Source organism: Myxine glutinosa, chromosome 11 (genome assembly GCF_964187855.1).
Source record: "Myxine glutinosa chromosome 11, kmMyxGlut1.1, whole genome shotgun sequence".
Classification (NCBI taxonomy): Eukaryota; Metazoa; Chordata; class Myxini; order Myxiniformes; family Myxinidae; genus Myxine; species Myxine glutinosa.
The window spans coordinates 32,089,992-32,105,003 of NC_136271.1; positions in this window are offsets into that span (position 1 = coordinate 32,089,992).

The following is a 15,012-nucleotide window of genomic DNA, read 5'->3' on the forward strand; positions in this document are numbered from 1 at the left end:
AAGACCATGGAATAGATGCCATTACACATGTGCGTCTGATCCTCAACTCGGCGGCGGGGAGGTACCGTACAAGCAAGATGGTGGGGGCGCTTCAGGCTGTGGTGCCCGCAGGCCAAAAAAAAGTCGCCGACTTATGACTTTACCCCCCTCCCCCCCCCCCCCCCCTTTACCTCTTGGCCCCGTGACAGTCAAACAGCTCCTTTAGCTGTCGCCCAGCTGGGGAGATCTCCACACCAGGCTTCATCGCCTCAGACTTTCACATAGCCTCATGGGTCGCCATGGGTCTCCATACCGCAGGGCGCCCAACGAGACCCCACTGCCGACCCGGCTCCCAATTTCCAGACACCACTGGCTGCCAGGGGCAATTACCACAGAGGGGGCCGCAGTCACCGCTCCTCCAGAGCTTGATCCCGCTCTTCCAGAGCTTGATCCGTACCTGCAGACACACACACACCTTCCCCACCCACAAAATCCACAATAACATTTCCTCCCCCGCTGCCATTCAATTCTCAATTACATTTCCAATCAAAAGATGTCATAAAAAGATGCTGCCATGGCCTGCTTACACGTGAATTTCCCATATTCACATTTCCAAACATTTCGATAATCACAATTTAGTTTCCATCCTCCCGACCACACAAAAACACAAAACCTCCACACATAAACAAACGCCACCTTCAAGACACTTTGTGGCACACATTCCCATTCCCTCACTGGCCATGCCATCACTAACCCACCCCCCATTCCAAATTACTCATGTCCCCAATTTATAAGCAAGTACCGAAACCTGGGACAGTAAACATAAATGCCTCACCTTCACCTTGATTTGCAGGTTGGTCGGGTCCAACAGTGCCATCCACCCTACTGCATCCCAAATTTATCCCATCGGGCCTATCAAATTTCACCAAATTTCCTTTTATCCGACTGTATTGGCAAGCTTGTGGATCTGCCTTCTATGGTGACCTTTACTGCACTATTACATTTGGCTACAACAACTCCGCACCTCTATCGTGCAAGAACCATCGGGATAAGCTGAGGAACCGAACTGCCAACATGGTCCATGAGTGTCCATGAGGGCACGACCCACCATCCATCCTTCGGGCCCCTGCGAGGAACACGGTTCCACTAGCCCCAGCTGGCCAATGTGGTGTGCACCTGCTGCCAACTCCGACATTCCCAAGGCTTTGGACCGGGGAGGCACGGTCACAGTGAGTGGCATCCCAACAGCCATGTCCCCTGCACCTCCGCATCATCCCCCCAGTCCGACCACATGCAGCCCCCAGTGCCCACCCACTCGATCACGCCCATGGTCTAGTCGACAGCCATGCTCCCCCACAGGAGACTCAATCCCACAAGACATGGTCCACACACCTCGGCCACCCATAGCACCACGTTGACCCCCAGACTGCCCACCTACATCTCCACAACCCCGCGTCCCAAATATCGGTGAAAGAGGAGGCTTGTGGCACAGCTCAAAACACCGCTACCAGTTGCGGCAGACTCTGCTCGATGGCTCGGACCAGACCACCTCTGACCTACCAATCAAACACATCTGGGGTTTTCACCTGATCAGGGTCCGGATACCCCTACCAATTACCAAAACACGTTCAAGCACCGCACATTAAACATACAGCCACAATTTCAATCTGCGGTAAATTTTACACATAAACACAGTCAACACGAATGCAAATACAAGCAAACAAGTTACAACACCCAATGAACATAACACATGGGCATCAAAAATCAGCAATCAGTTCTTTGGATACGATACCAGGCGCTGTGGAGTGAGGGGAGAGAGAGAGCACAGTAAGTGAGAGGTGAAGACCATTAACGGTACAAAGGTTGTCCCTTACCTTTAATTTTAGGCTCGAGCTCTCAGCATTCACCTCCACACACTGTCGCGCTCTCCAGTCCCTCCAGGTCGTCCCAGCGTTAGAATCCTGTCACGGTTGCCATCTTGTCGAATAAATTTTGACTTGAATTAATTGACGAATCAATAATTCAATGTCCAAACTTGTCAGAGGATGATTGACAGATTATTATTTTTTCCCGTGGAGGACCTCTTCGTTTACAAGGAAATATACGTCAAAGAAAACAAAGAAACCCTTTAGCAGAAATCCCAATTCAAGAAGAACATGCTGCAAAATCCTCAAACAAAATCCCAAACAAATCCCACATCAAAGTTCTCAAGTGAAAATCTTAAACAAGTCCTGAAGCAAAATCCTTAAGTGAAATCCTAAATCTCTGGTCCAGGCCAGATTCTTTATACTTGCTGGGAAGAAAGAAAGTGAGGTTGGGGCTGATGGGAGGAGTAAGGAATGGGGAGGGGCAAAGATCGGTGGACGAGGAATAAAGTTAAAGTCCAGAAAGGTCCAAAAGTTTAGCAAACTAAGAATGAAGGTCGCAGCATTTTGTGGTCTCTGGTGCCACCTTTTGGTCCGTCCACGGTAAGGCAGGTTATTTCTTCAACACCGTTGGATGTAAGACAAATCAGACAGTTTGCTATATCTTCCCTAGCCCTTAGTGTTAATGGGTCTGATTTATATGTTGGTGCAATATAGGTGCCATGTCTTGTCCTTCAGTACAAACAAATTTTATGGCCTTGAGAGAAAGCAACCCTGCTCTGACGAGATCCACCTGGATCATTCATTTTCTCAGTCAGATTGGGAGTTGTTCACAGAAAGTTAGCTTTTAATACTTTTCAACCTTATAGAGATGCAGTTATATCTTGTTGTCTTAATACATTTACCATCTTGGCTCAGCACATTCACATATGTTGTATCAAACTAATATAACTAATTCCAGTTTATAAGGTTTGCGAGGAAGTGCATAATTTGCTTCTCGAGAGAAAAGTATTTTACGACTCTAGTTGCGAAGCAACAATCTTCCCTTCGGTGGGAGAAAGGGTGCCTAATCAATTACAGATGTTAACACTTTGTAATGTAAGCTTAACACACGACATACAGTGCATTCAGAAAGTATTCAGACCCCTTCACTTTTTTCACATTTTGTTATGTTGCCGTCTGATGCTGAAATCGTTTAAATTCATTTTTTCCCCTCATCAATCTGCACTCAATACCCCATAATGACAAAGAGAAAACAGGATTTTAGAACGTTTTGAAAATTTATTAAAAATAAAAACCTGAAATATCACATTTACATAAGTATTCAGACCCTTAACTCAGTACTTAGTTGAAGCACCTTTGGCAGCGATTACAGCCTCGAGTCTTCTTGCGTATGATGTGACAAGCTTTGCAGCTGTCCTGGTTTGGAGCTCGGCTGTCCTGGTTAGTGTGTCGGATGGTATGAGCAGAAGAGGCAGTGATACGACCAGCTCGGTGTTCATGCCAGATGGTGGTCTTTGCCTGGAGTCGAGTTTTCTGTTCCAAAAATTCAGATTCGCTTCTCTTCACTGCCAAAGATGTCGCTAGTTCCTCACATTTTCTTTTCAGTTCTGCAGAATGTAGTTGTTTGTTAGTCTCTTTGTAATGTGACCGCAATGTCAACGGCAGATGCGGTGTTGGTGGTAGAATCCGTTGAGACTTGAACGCAGCTGAAGTTGGCGAGAATAGTGAAAGGGCAACAGGAGGGCATTCATTGGTGCTGAGTAGTTTAAGGAAACTCTGCTGTTCATCTACAGAAGGCGGAGTCAGATGTGATGTGGGCCGTCTTTCTTTTTTTCAAATCCACTTTTTTGATAGCATCCTGGTTGTAGAAATCAATGTTATGGATTGGAGCTGGCTGAACCTTATCCGTGTGGTAATTATTGCACTCACATGGCTTGCTTGTACAGGCCACTGATGTCAGCCCTAAACGAACTGCTGCCTCCACCTTGAAGAGCAAGGCAGCAACGTGTGAACAGGACTCACCAAGTCTGGAGGGGAGAGACAAAATAAAATTATATTAAGTACTTACACGGCCCAATTCATTGTAAATTATATGAATATGAAATACTATAGTCTTGATAGAAAGTGATATTTTCAGTAGCTGTGATGTAATGAAAATACTAACTGAAGTTGAAAGTAATAGTTTTATATTTAAACTTACCCAGCCGTGCAAGTGCAGTGGGCAGCTTGCACTACTCCCTCACTGTTTGTGGCTAGCCATGGGCGATGTGAAGGGTCATTAGCCCGCTGTGATGGACGTACATCAGCTTTCAAGATAATCAACCCTGTTGCAGACTTGACATGATGTACTGTCTGCACGAAGCCAGCAGTGAAGTACCGATGGGCCTCCAGTGACTTATAAGCCTTCATCGCTTGATGTGTGTACACGCCTGAATTGGAGAGAACATTAAAGTAACAATTGGGCAAGTCTTTCAGGAAAAGAGTACGAAGTCTACCCTTTGGTAGGACAGCTATATCCCCTCAACCGCCCCCTGCCCCAAGTACCGGTTTGACAATCTTCTCAACATTACTAGACCTAATCATACTCGCACACAGATGTGCACAGACTCGGTCTGGAATACATTACATGTCACAGGAACAAACTGCACACATAACATGACAGAAAGTTACACAAAATTAACAAATTAATTTAATTTTTGGATCATGATTTTCTTTTGCCAAGTATGAGCTGAACTACTTGAACTCTTTACAAAGAATGTAAAGGTCTTTGTTGCAATAAATTGAAATATTATTAGCATATAACACATTCCATACCTGGTGTGCTCGTGAGGTACATGTACACATCCGCGAACTGAACATCCGGCCAGGCCGTCGGGTCGTTGATCCACGCACTTGCCGGTAACCGGTACGGACAAATTGCAAGGCCAATTGCCGATAATTTGATCTCGTGTCTCTCTTTAGCTTCGCTTGGAAGATTGTCAAAATAGTTGTAAGACATGTTGATATAAGTGGCCAGTAGTATGTGACGAAATTCGTAAGTTAAACCGTTGCAACAACACAAAATCTAGCACTTTCCTGCGCAAGTCTGCAAAACACAAAGCACACACACTGCAAGCGCGCGGCGTGATTGTTTTCATCGCTCTACACTCACTCCTCGGCGCGCACTTTTTCCTCACACGCCCCATCGTCGGACATCCTCGCACACCTCCTCCTTCACACTCTGTACCTGTCGCACACCTTACCAGCGGCCTCTCACGAACACCCGGGTCCAAACCAACCCCCAAGCCGACTGAATCTCCCCTCACACCATATACATTTCCGAGTATATCGCCACTCGCCTTGGCACCTCGTCTTCGCTCCTCCTCCGCCACCTGCAAACTCTTTATTTGGTTAGTGAGCACACCATCACGATTTGAGCACAGACCTTGCACCAATTCCATCACTTCCTCCTTTATCTCCTTCTTAGTTTCCCTCCGTCTCTTCTTAATTTCACTCACCCCCTCTTCCATTTCCTCTAATTTCTCCTTTACCTCCTTCATTTCCCGGTGCGTCTCCTCGATCTCTTCCTCTAATGCCACCTTGACCGTTTATATGTGCGTCCTCATCTCCCGGTCCTTCGTCTCCACTGCCTCTGTCACCTCGTCCAACCTCTTTGTCAATCCCTCATGTACCATCTGACATTCCCTCTTTGTCGCTATAAGTTCCTTCTTGATGTCTTTCTGCGCCGCCTTTAACCCCCCTTCAATATAGCTTCACCTTTATTAGCATTCAATATTTCTAAAGATATAATATAATACTGCTGTGCATCATAATTCGTTTTACAAAACAAAACTCATGTTTCTGTGTCTTCCTGCAATGAGAAGAGCACAAACAGGTTAGAACTGGGTACAAGTGATAACTCACTTATAAGGTCAGATTAACATTTCAATCAACTAAGAAGTCCATAAGGACTTCCACAAGGTGTCTGATATGTCTCTCAAGGGCCGCAAATCCACTTGTTTCTGTGCATTGAATGTCAGACGGGGTACGCTGGTCGTGTGCACCAGTTGGTGGGATGGTATTGGTGCGGGGACACCAATGGTAAGATGGTGACTCAACGGCGAGCAGTACGACGAGGTCTTACATCGATTTCACTCTGATGTCGCTCAACCACCGCCCCCAAACCAATTCAGACTTACATGGTTCATGCAGGACGGTACCCCACCACAAACTGCAGGTGAAACCATTGACTTGGTCCACCAGCTGTTTCAAAATCATGTCATCAGCCGAGGCACAGCATATGTGTGCGCCCCACAACCTGGATTTGAATCCATTGGATTGTTACTCCCGCCATGGAGTAATGCATTCACTCGTGTCCGTGTGTGTGTGTGTGTGTGTGTGTGTGTGTGTGTGTGTGTGTGTGTTCGTTCGTATATTTGTGAACAAGATATTTGGAAAATTTCTGAACGGATTTGGATGAAAGTTGGTGGGATGATTGCCCTTGGGATAAGGAAGAATTGATTAGTTTTTGGTGAAGCTCAGGATATTATTTCCGATCCAGGAATTTTTTGAAGGATTGTTTACCATTGGAAGATAGGGCTCGTTTTTTTTTAACATTATCTTCTATATATTATATATTTAACATTGTGATATGAAAATAGGTTTCATATTTGTTGTAAATGTAGTTTAAACTCGTGGTTATGCGTTAGAGCGGTGTATTTTTTTTAGCAGCGTCGTCTTCAATGTTCATTTTTTTTTTCTAATAAAGACATATTCTGTCATTTTAAAACCACCAAAGTGTGTATTAGGTTTACCAGTTTAATAAAATGTATCGTTTGATACGTATAATGCTTTAAAACTGTTTGTTTTTACCTCAGAAGAGATATCAACATTTAGCTCAGCAAATGTCATTCGCGGTGTCAGTATTTGATGAACTTATAAAGACTTAGTTCCAGATTTGTCAATGGCTGAGGTATATTAACAAACGAATAAAACAGATTTGGCAAAATTCCAACTTTTTAAAAGATCGCATATTCACCCAGGGTTGTGAAAGGCTGAAGAAGAAGAAACCTCGAATGGGCTTCCCAGACCAAATAAAGAATTCTGGTTCTGGCTCTGCGATTTTCAGGCGGGAGTAACGCATTCGATCGTGTCCGTCCGTGTGTGTGTGTGTGTTCGTGTGTTTGTGAACAAGATATCTGGAAAAGTTCTGAACGGATTTGGATGAAAGTTGGTGGGATGATTGCCCTTGGGATAAGGAAGAATTGATTAGTTTTTGGTGAAGTTCAGGATATTATTCCGGATCCAGGAATTTTTTGGGGAAATTTTTTTGGGAAATTTTTTCTGTTTTACTGCATTAAACCTTTTATTCTTATTCTTAAATGATGTTTTTCTCCTCTAATTCCGAGATATATCAAAATAAATTCTCTGACAGTTAGGGCCTACTTTCTTTTTCATTTATTGTTTTGGGGAGAGGGGATGTTAACCAAAACGTATTATTCCAACTAAACCCACGGCGGGAGTATGCGCTCCACTGAGTGGCGTTCTAGTTTATTTTGCAGTGCTGCCAAAGGTCAAGTTTATACCAACAAACCTCTAACCCTGGCTGTCCTGAAGCAAGAGGTGGACAACTACCATCAGGCTACCACTCCAGACACTTGCAGACGAGTTGTGGAAAATTTCGGAGTCAGGATCAAAGCCTGTTTGAACAGAGGTGGAGCACACATTGAAAATGTCAATTGCAAGCAGTATAATGAGTGATTTGAAAATGGCATGGTCTATGCTTTCCATCAATGTACCACTGAACTTGCTACCTTTTGTAATTTTACTACAATAAAACGTTCAAATTGTCCACTTTTTTTTAAACACCCTGTAAATACCCCAGTGTGCAAATTGTAAAAATTATAACGACCTTCGCGGCTTAAATAGCAACGCATGCACGCAGGGGTGACGAAACAGAGAACCAAGGGTGCGAGTCGGCCTTAGTTGTGCACAGTCTTGTGGTCGTGTGAACCAGTCTGGTGCACCTAGGACTCTTGGAGTTATCTGAGAGCAGGACGACCCTCCTTGAGCTTTCTGCTGTGCTCCGGTACGATGAGCTAATCCCCACCACCAATGTGATCCATCCTAGCCGGGTGCAAGAAATAGATGCAGCAGCCAAGGATGAAGATTGCTAGGGAGGCAGGAGCCACCATGAATGAAGAGAGCAGGCACCAACCAGGTGACAACACAAGAACCAACACGGTGTGGGTTTTAAGTCTCGCGGGATGTGATGGACCACCTGTGGCATGCGCCCTTTGGCTGGCATTGCCCGTTAGGCAAGATCGATAGCCCATGCTGATAGGCAGGACAAGCCAGGGAAATTTCCACACCCTGGGTTGTTCTCTGACCTTGAGCCCGATGGTGTCCAAATATGGGCATATCTGTGCCTCGTCTCATTTGGTAGGTGCTGAACCCATAATCGTACTGGGGTGGATGGGGCGTCAAAAGAATACAAGGACAAATTACAATGTGTTACGTGCTCCTCCCCAAACCCTGGTCACGGTGTACCTCCGAGCCCCGAGAGGAGTCACGGCAGAAAGATGTGTTATTCTGTGTGTCAAAGATCAATGGTGAAACCACACCAATTGTTACCAAAAAACAAGTATTGTATTAAGGTCACACAAGAATAACAGCACAAGAACAATATTAATCAATTATACAACCAATGTTATATCATTCCTATGATGGTACCATCAGTTTCGTACAATATAACTCACTGTGCTCCAAGTGAGCGAAAATAACATTCCCAAAGTCTCTGTCCCGGCATCAAGCCAAAGTCGATGCATGCTCCGGTGATCGTAAGAACGATGTCGTATCTAGACCAGAATCCAGTTCGGCTGACAGTCACGCTGCCAAAGATGTGCAAAGGTGCCCTCAAAAGGCGACTGGGAAATCACACCTTCGGGCATGAACGTTCAACGGCTCCCAAACGGCGAACCGCAAATTCCCAATCGAAATCCACGTTACACACGCAAACCAGGCTAACGGCTGGATGCGGTGAAATGGTTGGAGCGAGGTGAAAAGCCTGGAGCGATGCGAAATCGGGAGCGAGGCAAAATGGCCGACGGGCCAGTACTGAAGGCACACCTACACTTCAACAACGATTCTCTTCGGAATCAACCGCAAAACCTGTCACGCAGGTTTATCTGTCACAGCGATAACCACTCTGTCACAGGAATCCCTTTCCCAGGAAACCCAAATTTTGCTCGTGACCCCCGTTCACTAGCGTTTGCTCAAGACCACAAAGCAACTCGACGTCTTCTCGACCTCACTTGCTACGCTTCCTCTTCCTCCTCTTCTTCATCCGGTCTTCTCTCGATCCGGTTTCCGGTTTCTTTTAAAACATTAATTTTTTACCTTTTGCAAACAGTTATCTCCATTTCACTGAAACGATAACAATAACAGTACATGGAACCAAAAATGCTTACAGTGGAATAAAAACCACAACGACGGAAGTGACGAATCCGTAACACTTCCCCCTCGCCCCCCCCCCCCCCCTCCAAGAAATAAAGTTCGAACATAGTGAAAACTTTCTTTTCATGTTAAAACCCTTTTAACAAACAAAAGTAAAACTCACACCCAAATGATCAATTCACGTGAGCAACAATAATTAATATTCCCCAGAATAAAGCAACAAAACTTCCAAACAACCTACAGGAATTTCCAAAGTTAGTTCACTCTGGATAAAGCATCAGCAACGACATTGTCCCTGCCCTTTACATGCTCAATTTCCAAGTTGAACTCCAGTAAAGCCAAACTCCATCTCATCAACCTCTGGTTTTTATTTTTCATTTTTTGAATGAAGGTTAAGGGGTTGTGATCAGTGAAGAGTTTTAACTCTGGATTCTCTTGCACCCCGACTACAGGCACGACAGGTGACAGGAACTATTATTTCCACAGGCTTCCTCTCATAATATTTCTTCAGTCGGTTGACATGACACAGCTGCCGCTTTTCCGTCGGTCGGGAGTTGTCACCACGTAATCTGTTTCATTAACCCTCCTTTCGATTGCATAGGGACCAAAATACCTAGCCTGTAGTGGCTGACCTGGAACAGGAAGCAACACTAACACTCGGTCCTCAGGACTGAAATTTCTTATCTGAGATTTCTTGTCATGTCTCACTTTCATTTTATCCTGTGTCACTTTCAAGTTTCTTCTCGCAACTTCACAAGCCTTTGCCAATCTGTGCCTAACCGTTGGCACATACTCTACCACTGTTGACTGCGACTCCTCCTGTGGCCACTGTTCTTTCACCAATTTCAATGGTCCTCGCACTGAGTGTCCAAACACAAGTTCGAAAGGACTGAATCCCAATGACTCCTGAACAGATTCCCTCGTAGCAAACAACAATAAGGGTATTCCCTCATCCCAATCCTTGTCACATTCAAAACAGTACGTTCTGATCATATTCTTCAATGTCTGGTGAAACCTTTCCAAGACCCCTTGGCTCTCGGGATGGTAAGTACTTGATCTTACTTGCTCCACTCCCAACAGGTGTACCACTTGCTGAAAAAGTGTTGACCTGAAATTGGAACCCTGATCAGACTGGATGACCTTAGGTAGGCCAACCAAAGTGAAAAATTTAATCAAGGCCTTCGCAATAACTGCCGCAGTAATTTTTCTAAGAGGCACTGCCTCCGGGAACCTCGTGGAAGCGCACATGTTGGTCAGCAAATACTGATGTCCAGCCTTAGTTTTAGGTAAAGGGCCTACACAGTCAATAATGACACGGCTGAATGGCTCTTCAAAAGCTAGAATTGGTTTTAAAGGTGTGGATGGGACTTTCTGATTAGGTTTTCCCACCAACTGGCAAGAGTGGCAAGATTTACAGAACTCCGCCACATCCCGTCGCAATCCTGGCCAGAAAAAATGTACCAAAATTCTGTCACATGTCTTGTTCACTCCAAGGTGCCCGGCCAAAGGTGTCTCATGCGCCAAACTCAATATCTCCTGGTACGGCGGAGGCACCACAATTTTGTCATGAACTTTCCACTCATCGTTTGCTGGCACCTCCGGTGGTCTCTATTTTCTCATTAGTATTTCCCCTTTCATGAAGTAACCAACAGGTATCTTCCTAGCCTCTTCCTCTGTAACGGCTTTCCCAATTAAACTCCGGACAAGTCTCTTTCGGACCAGCACCGTTTGTTCAACCTCGCTCCCAGATGTCTCCGACGGACACTCCATTTCCTCTTTGGTTCCAGGTGCCACCTTTTCCTTAGGTTCCTTGATGTCACTCCCTTTCCTATTATCTCTTTCAGAATTTTCCTCCAATACCTCTAAGGAACCCAAATCCACATCGCCTTCCTTCTCCTTCTCTTCAGAACGCTTCCTTCCCATAGCACGAGTCACTGCACCAGATGGAAAGATACCCGGATTCTCCTGCTCTAACTGTGCTGTGTTATTTTCCATACTGGGATTTTCAACCAACATTGGATTACCAGAAACTCGACCACCGGCCAAATCATTCCCGATAATAAAAGAAATTCCCTCTACAGGAAGAGTGGCTTGTAACCCCACAGTGACCGATCCTGACACCAACTCAGACTTTAAATGGATGACATGAAGAGGAGCTTTAACATAGCCACCAACCCCCTGTAAGAGAACACTAACCCCCGTTGCCGTCTTCTCCGACAATGGCAAAATGCCTTCAAGCATCAAAGATTGATGTGCTCCTGTGTCCCTCAATACCCTAACAGGTCTCTGGTTCGTTAAGTCTCCATCCAGTGATACAAACCCCTCTGAAATAAAAGGTTTGTAACCCTCTTGGACAAGGTCGTTCGGTGATGCCGTAACTTTGGCATGGGAACCTTCACAAGGCACTGTCCTCCAAGGACGATTTCTCGCATTGGCCAAAGCATTCGGAGTTGCACTAGCCTGACTCCGATCCTGATTTTTCCTTTTCAGGGCGTAACATTGGGACATCAAATGCCCAGGTTTCTTGCAAAAAGCGCAAGTAGGCCCGGAGGAAAAACTCGTGGTCTGCCTCGGGCCCCCCCGGAAGATAGGTATGTCTTGGAACTGCAGTCTTCTGATCCCTGAAAGTCGCGGTATCAGATTTGTCCCCATAGTCCTCTCTGGGACGCCTCCATGAAAATTTGTTCTTCAAACCTGATTTGCCGTAACTCCCCTGGCTAACTCTAGGCGGGAAGTTAGGTTTGTGGAACCCCATCCTGTGTGTCAAGGCATAGTCATCTGCCACGGTCGCTGCCTCATACAACTCCGGTCCCTTTTTTTTCATCCAGATGTACTTTAATGTCCACGTGGACACACTGTTTGAATTCCTCCACCAAGATCAATTGTCGTAAAAGGTTGAAGTCTTTCCCAATCTCCTTCGATTCACACCACCTGTCAAACATAGTATCCTTCATTCTGGCAAACTCCACATGGGTCTCACTCTCCCTCTTCCTGGCATTCCTAATTTTTTGTCGGTAAGCTTCAGGGACCAATTCATAGGCTTTGAGAATGGCTTTCTTCACTATCTCATATATAATCTGCACATTGGTCAATCGGTAAAGCCGAATAGATATCTTGAGCTTTACCCACCAGAACACTTTGCACTAACATAGCCCAGGACCCCACAGGCCATTTTAACATTTGAGCCACTTTCTCAAAGTGTAAAAAAAACTTGGCAACCTCCTTTTCATTGAAGGGTGGAACCAGCCTCACATGCCTACCAACATCCCAAGTGTTCTGACTAGTTGTCGAACTAGCCAGCATGGATACTACTTCTCTCCGTTCCCCCAGTAATTCAAGCTCCTTGAGTTTAAGTTTCTTCTGATACTCCATGTCACGTTCCTTTAACTCCCTTTCGGCTCTCCTTTCCTCTGCCCTTCTCTCCTCGAATTCCTTTCCTTCTCGAATTCCTATTATAAGGTAATATATATTGAATATTACCTTATTCAAGTAATAGAATAAGGCGAATCACACATGCACACGGCCAATCAAGCGAAATGCACCCCACGCTGGTTCGGCAAATACACAGCAAGGTGTTGAAGCGCGCACACTCACACATACACACACACACACACACACACACACATGGCCAATCAAGCGACATGCAGCCCACGCTGGTTCGGCAAATACACAGCGAGATGTTGAAGTGCGCACACACACACACACACACACACACACACACACACACACACACACACACACACACACACACACACACACACGGCCAATCAAGCGACATGCACTATGCACTCCACGCTGGTTCGGCAAATACATAGCAAGATGTTGAAGTGCGCGCGCACACACACACACACACACACACACACACACACACACACACACACACACACGCAAACACACACGCACGCACACACACACACACACACACGCACAAAACACACAAACACACACACACACAAACACACACACACACACAAACACACAAACACACAAACACACACACAAACACACACACAAACACACGCACAAACAGTTAATGAAAAGTGAACCTACTTCTGTGCTTTAAGCTAAATTGCGAAGTTGTTTATATAAATATCTGACAAAGGGAAATATAAACACACAAAAAAAACGTTTATAAGTAGAAGATTGAACACCGGAAAGTAGCAGAACCTGTGTGTGATAAATAGCACAAACAAATTAGAATTCTGATGCATTTCAAAAAGAAATCTCCTCGGTTACCAAAAGCGGGCAAGCCAATTCCTGATTTGGTTAATGAACTCAACACCCACTTCACTATTATTCGCACCAAGTTACCACCCCTTGACGTTTCCACCTTCTCCTCATATTTGCCAGCACCTTCGCTTCCCCCAGTGATGAGTACATATCACGTTTATAAATTCTGCCTCCTATCTCAACTCCCCACAAATCGCAGAGTCATCAATAAATTCTGCCTCCGATCTCAACTATCGTAAAATCGCATAGTCATCATTAAATTCTGCCCCTTATCACAACTACCCTCAAATCGCAGAGTCATCATTAAATTCTGCCTCTTCACTCAACTATCGTCAAATCGCATAGTCATCATTAAATTCTGCCTCTTATCTCAACGATCCTCAAATCGCACAGTCATCATTAAATTCTGCCTCTTATCTCAACTATCGTCAAATCGCACAGTCATCATTAAATTCTGCCTCTTATCTCAACTATCCTCAAATCGCAGGGTCATCGTTAAATTCTGCCTCCTATCTCAACACTCCTAAAATCGCATAGTCATCGTTAAATTCTGCCTCCTCACTCAACTATCCTCAAACCACAGAGTCATCGTTAAATTCTGCCTCCTATCTCAACACTCCTAAAATCGCAGGGTCATTGTTAAATTCTGCCTCTTATCTCAACTCCCCTCAAATCGCAGAGTCATCATTAAATTCTGCCTCCTCACTCAACTATCCTCAAACCACAGAGTCATCGTTAAATTCTGCCTCCGATCTCAACTATCCTCAAATCGCAGCGTCATCCTTAAATTCTGCCTCCTGTCTCAAATATCCTCAAAACGCAGAGTCATCCTTAAATTCTGCCTCCTATCTCAACTATCCTCAAATCGCAGAGTCATCCTTAAATTCTGCCTCCTATCTCAACTATCCTCAAATCGCAGAGTCATCCTTAAATTCTGCCTCCTATCTCAACTCTCCTCAAATCGCAGTGTCATCGTTAAATTCTGCCTCCTACCTCAACTCCCCACAAATCGCAAAATCATCGTCAAATTCTGCCTCTTCACTCAACTAGCCTCAAATCGCACAGTCATCATTAAATTCTGCCTCTTCACTCAACTATCCTCAAACCGCCAAGTCATCATTAAATTCTGCCTCCAATCTCAACTATCCGCAAATCGCACAGTCATCATTAAATTCTGCCTCCTCACTCAACTATCCTCAAACCACGGTCATCATTAAATTCTGCCTCCTCACTCAACTATCCTCAAACCGCAGAGTCATCCTTGAATTCTGCCTCCTATCTCAACTATCCTCAAACCGCAGAGTCATCATTAAATTCTGCCTCCTATCTCAACTATCCTCAAATCGCAGAGTCATCGTTAAATTCTGCCTCCTATCTCAACTATCCTCAGACCACCGAGTCATCATTAAATTCTGCCTCCTACCTCAACTATCCTCAAATCGCAGAGTCATCGTTAAATTCTGCCTCCTATCTCAACTATCCTCAAACCGCCGAGTCATCA